Source organism: Perna viridis, chromosome 8 (assembly GCF_037379345.1).
Source record: "Perna viridis isolate PV_CMFRI_1.1 ecotype Kerala chromosome 8, ASM3737934v1, whole genome shotgun sequence".
Taxonomy (NCBI): Eukaryota; Metazoa; Mollusca; class Bivalvia; order Mytilida; family Mytilidae; genus Perna; species Perna viridis.
The window spans coordinates 21,133,998-21,140,124 of NC_142452.1; the positions used below are offsets into that span (position 1 = coordinate 21,133,998).

Genomic DNA, 6,127 nt, shown 5'->3' on the forward strand with positions numbered 1-6,127 from the left:
TTTAACGCGATGTCTCCACTTATAATTAAAATAGCAATACGTCTGTGGCATCTACACTTCAATGCTATCAGAATGGATAGAGGATAATACCTGTTGTGTCTGATATGATGATAAATTGCTGTAAAATTATCAATTACTACGTCGTTTGCAAATTTCACTTCAAAAATTGCGTTAACGTTTAGAGTTCTGCTGTGAGTTATATGTAAAAACAGCTGATTCGAAATGTCAATATGTAGGTCGTCATTGACAGTATTGTTTACATTTTGGATCAGGAAATTCGTGTGATTTGCTTCTAATAAATCCATTATTGCGATCGACATGGTGTTCTAAAAGGTTCATATAAAAGGACAACAGTAAAAGTACACATGCCACTGTGTGGTTCAGCAACATTTTCATTGAAGATCGAAATCGGAACAGTTTAAATCTTAGAATGTGAATTTAATTTTCTTTATGTAAAAAGTTCAATCGAACATGATAGAACATAATGAAATTTTTCTATGTAATCTTCGAAAAGAAGTGATGTCGTCTCTCTGTGGAGTCTAGTCTAAACCAATGATGTAGCACGATCACGTGACCATATGGCTAATTAAAATTCGTATGACTTGGGCCATCGTCGACTTTGAATCAATTTATCTTCAATTAAATGACGTAAGTGACTTCAAGGGGCGTTTCTATGATATATATTAGGTGTAATAAATCAAATCAACCAAAAATTGAAAAAAATAATTTTTTGTGTCATTTTTTTTAACCATTTCAACACGCGGTTTTCGAAGCATCGCAGTAGGGGTCCGACTTAACTAGATCTGAAAGGATAGTCGATGTCAATAATAACCACTAGTAATACTAACAAGAAGTTAATAGATTAAAAGAGTAACCAAGAGAACCAAGATTCTAATCAAAAGAATGGACAAAGACCAGATATAGAAAACAGACACATTCACACAACAAAGAGCATAAAATAACAAAAGTAATACATGCAAAGTAACAAAAGTAAATGAGCAACTCGGACTTTACTAAAACCTGGGAGGATGAAACAGGTGCATCGCTGGAGTAAGCTATTCTAGAAACACCCACCGAGTTTTTCATAAATTGTCAAATCAAGTGTTGACGAAATAGGAAAGAAAAACTATGACACGTTGAACAAATCAGTTTTCATGTTGCAGATGTATACACCGTAACGAGTTCATAAAGACGACCATAAAACATCTGTAGTGATGACTTCAATCCTTTAGCTACATATCTCTGTTCAATCAGCCTAATTGTAGGAAATCTAGCGTGATATAAAAAAAAATCTTCGTACTTACGGCAAGATTTGGTATAAAGTATGAGTTTTGATATGAAAATGACATGGATAAAAAGTTCAGTTTTATTACTTAACTCAATAGTCAGATAAGCAAATGATATGTTCGTATTAGACCCAAAAAAGTTTAACATTTCTTCATTTGTTTCCACTTTCTGTTTTAATGCATGCGCAAAGGCTATTTGATCAAACACTCCTGCCACACATCCTTGTTGGTAAATGCAATGCATAACACACTCTATCTGACTTTGTGAAGTTACGGTAATGGTTGTATTTTCATAATATAACTTGTGATCAAACACACATGCTTGTCTAACATTCACTGGCACTGAAATATAATCCAGATAATTTAAGGATGATACGATATTGCATGCAGTAAGCATTATTAAAGCTATGACCATTAAAATAAATGTTGCGTCAACTGTTTAAAAATATAAAAATAAAATAAACTGATACCTTACCTTTCTGACGTTTTACACGATTTCCATAAACTTAAACCTTACAAAGAGAGAGATATTGGTAGTATCTGAATTTGATCCGAACAAACCTTCCAACTGTATCAGCAGGGCATGACGCATTTACAAACGTAGTGGCAGACTTTTGAAAATGACACAGACTTCGTTTACCTCTATAAAAAGTTGCCCACTTATCTCCAAAACACTCGGGTCGAGAAAATACTTCAATATCGAAATTGGAGAGCCGAACATGTGTTTCTGTATAAGACAATAAATATTTCTGAATAACAATACACAGAAACTACATTTTATAGTTCTATCATATTGGTCATTGTTTCCTTGTTTTATATCATAGCGGACATGACATAGTAAATAGGTGTTTCTCAAAAGTCGCGCTCACTGTAGTTCTCCTTGTTTTTTTTTTGTTTTTTTTTTTATAATATCCGAGATTCTCATTTTATACCTTTACGTCTTTGTTCTTATTTCATTCTTCTAAGGTTATTTCTTTCGTTTTTCTTTGTAATGTTTTAATTAAATATCAATTTTTAATTTAAACAAAAATATTGAAATATCGAACACAACCAGAACAAGGCATGAACTGTCCACCATGAATAGTCATTTTTTTCGGTATGGGAACATAAATTGTAACCGCCCGCTCGATCTTGAGAGATCATCATCTACAGCCCAGCTGGAAAGACGCCCTCCTCTCGTCGTTGACCGTCTCGGCGTTTTTAAGGCTAGATTGGATCCCTAAAAGATATTTTAGTTGTGAAAATGGAGAACATTTTTTAAATGTACAGAAATCAAGAGGTTGTGTCATTTTCCATGCTAAACATACCCTTACTCGTAATTAACGAACGTGGCATATTTGTGTCGGTACAAGTTTTAAGTGTTTTTTTAAGAAAAAAACATATTCGACTTATTTTACTACTCTTTTTGTACAATTTTGTACAGATTATTTTTGTTTTATTATTTCGCATACAAAACAAAAAAAACTGCTATGTAGATAAAGTATCATATTTTCGGAATTTGATACATCTACCCCAAAAAACTTGAGATAAAAGATACTAGAGATACTGTGAAGTCAGTTTGATATCTTGATATCTTTACCTTCTCTTAGAGATCGATGGTAAAGGAAAACCATTGACCAAACTATACGACAAACGCAATGACTTTTCATTCCGTTTTGTCAACTTTCCTTTCATCTGCAACAGCCCTTCAGCACATGCGTATGGAGTTTTCATATCACAATTCATACGTTATGTGAGAGCTTGCCGTAACTACGCTGACGTTTTGTATCACGTTAGACTTATTATAATTAGGCTTCTGAAACTGAGTTATAATGCTACAAGATTGAAGTCATCACTTTAGAAGATTTATGATCTTCATCATGAACTCGTGGATTGTTTCAGTGTATACATCTAAACCATAAATACTTATGTGACAATGCTGTATTTTACGGTCTTTAGAAAACAATAAACACTATCTCAGGTTCTAATAGGTTCTTTATTCATTCAAAGAAAGTATGGTTATAAAACCCTGAAATAACAATAAAGATATTCTAACTATCTATTCAACAATTACTATAAAATACCTTATAAATCTAGTAATTATATATGATACAGGAAAAGTACAATATTCCCATAATTACCAAATATGAATATATTAAAAATGTATACGGTAATATCGGATGTGTTCAAAATCAGTATGATGCATTCTGATTGTAATCTATACTTGTTTGTGATCATAGTTAAATGCACATCTTAAAGAATGCATCTGCACATCACAGTAAATAATATATTTGCTGTATTTGATCTTGTTTTAAATGTTGTGTAGTAAAAATATAAAATAACATATTAGTTAAGCAAAAGCAAATGTTAAAGCAACATTACAATATGTTAATAAACAATACATAAGCAAAGCAAAAGCACACATAAGTACAACAAAACATACCTTGCAGGTTTTGCAAAGGTTAGGTTTACAACCCAAGATAATCTGCTACATAGTACACAGTAATAATAACGTACACTGTATCCACCTGAAGATATAAATATTAAGCTACTAAAAATCTAATCAAAAATGGACAAAAATATTATCTCCCTTGTCTATTTATCCAGTTATTTACATATTGAGTTTATATGCTTATTTAAGTATTAAAATCATAATCAAACACTCATTCAATATGATAAAATCCTAGTTAATGGTTTTTATGTCAAAATTATCACTTTAACCATTATTTATAAATTATTTACAACAATCAAATAATTTATATACCAGATTTAATTGATTTATCTGTATTAGTTACTTTATGCAGTTTAATATATAAGTTTAAAAGTTTATATCAAGTCACACACACTTACACACACTTTTCATACAATCAATCAGCCATTCACACTATGTCATTCATAACTCTCAATCTCACAACTCAAACCAGTTAAAATAAGGTTTCATAGATATATTAATAAAGGATTGAAGTAATAAGACTAACCTTCAAAAGAATAGGAAACTATCCATAATAAGAAGTCCAAAATATGAGTTCAAGTTAGACAAACAAAATAATGGCTTCCATCAGTCAAAACATATAAAGTCAAGTGACCAAAACAAAGACAAAGGATTCCCGCCTTAAATATGACACATGATTGTCCCACAATTCCTATCACCAAAACTGACCAATAGAAATAAATAACCAAAAGTACTGTTATAAATTACTACTCTGAAAATAATTATTACAAGATTAGAATTACTAAATTAAGACTAACTGCTATCAGGAGAATACTATCAGCTGAAAACATGAATACTATAAATTAACTGTAATCAGGTAGATTCAATCAGCTGAAAACATAATTTCATAAATTTAATTAAGAATAAAATTAATGAAATACTAAACTATAATTAACATGACAATTAATAAAATATGTACAAAACTTGACTCTGCCACACTTATTTGCTCTACGTGTCAAAGTTTTTCTTTCCACTTTCGTCTACCCCGGATCTGACTTTTCATGATCGATTCGGCAAGTGTTCAAGAAAAGCAGAGGACGCTTACCCTACCGGTGCACCTGATCCATGCTCACAGGTTTGAGTTGCTCAATAACTTTTGTTACTTTGTATTTATTATTTTGGTTATTTTACGTTCTTTCTTGCGTGTGTATCATGTCTGGTCTTTGTCCCTGTATTACAATATTTTGATTTCCGATACTACATTGGCAACATTTTTGGTATATCCCCTCAAGTGAGAAGTCTGAGGACTTACCTTATTTGTATTGAGTTCCAAAACCAAATAAAATATAAAAATCCATACAAACAAAGGTACATAGCAGGATCATCTACTTGTTTAACAAAAAAGTTGCTCGTACGGCTGACTACAATTTTGTCCGCAGTGTAGGATGAACAACAACAATACTGTTTACTCGCGTAGTGTTATTTATCAAATGTGGATTCTCAAAACTATACTTTCAATGATTTTCGCTCCATTCGCAGAAGAAGTGAACTCTATTAAATTGTTGACTTTTTAACATTATATAATACCTCATCCCACGATAAATACAAACACTGACAAAAAGGGATTATCCACTAAGAATTAACTGCAACAATGACGCATGAACCTGTTCATTAAGTCAATCTTAAACTAGACCATCTTCTGTCTTTATAGTTAGACAAGCGGGTGCAACTGTAGGTAAGTCAATTACAATTTATAGTTTTTTTTTAGAAACAATCCAATGCGAGCAGATTGTATAGCTATAGTGCTATAGTGTCTGTTACCATATGATTAAAATATTTTTCGTTTCAATTTTTATCTGAGCATTTGGATATTGCCTTGTGTAATAAAAGAGCATGTATCATAGAGCAAACATTTTCTTTCCAATAACTTGCTTATTAATATTTTAAGAAATGTGTTTTACTAGGCCAGGTATATATTCTTGATTATAATAATGATCCACGAATGATTGTAGGAAATTTCGTTTTTTTTTTACTCCGTTAGGATGGTCCTAAGACATATAAATGATTTTACAATATACGCATTCGTCTTGAGACATTAGTGCAGAAAAGTGTGTAACTTACACATTTTAAGAGTAATCAAGGGAACCAAGGATATAGCGGTAATCAAAAGAATGTAATCCAGGGACAAAGACCCGACATAGAAAACAGACATACACAACAAAGAACATACAGTAACTAAAATCATACATACAAAGTAACAAAAGCAAATGAGCAACTCGGACTGCACTAAAAACTGGGAGCATAAACCAGGTGCACAGGTAGGGTAAGCGTCCTCTGCTTTTCTAGAAACACCCGCCGAGTTCCTCATAAAAAGTCAAGTCCGGGGTAGACAAACGAGGAAAGGATGCGCCATAACGATCCACGAGTTCAT

The 6,127-nt window shown here is 32.0% G+C and overlaps 1 long non-coding RNA gene across 2 annotated transcripts; it reads right to left on the bottom strand.

Moving 5' to 3' along the window:
- Nucleotides 1-3,242: 3,242 nt before the first annotated feature.
- LOC148609800 (uncharacterized) lies at nucleotides 3,243-4,371 on the bottom strand. Of its 2 annotated transcripts, XR_015914518.1 has the most exons (3): nucleotides 4,244-4,371; nucleotides 3,709-3,793; nucleotides 3,243-3,294 (listed from the first exon to the last, which is right to left on the bottom strand). It is a non-coding gene; the product is annotated as an uncharacterized LOC148609800 (long non-coding RNA). The 2 variants fall into 2 exon arrangements; XR_015914517.1 differs by having other exon boundaries at nucleotides 3,709-4,371.
- Nucleotides 4,372-6,127: the final 1,756 nt, after the last annotated feature.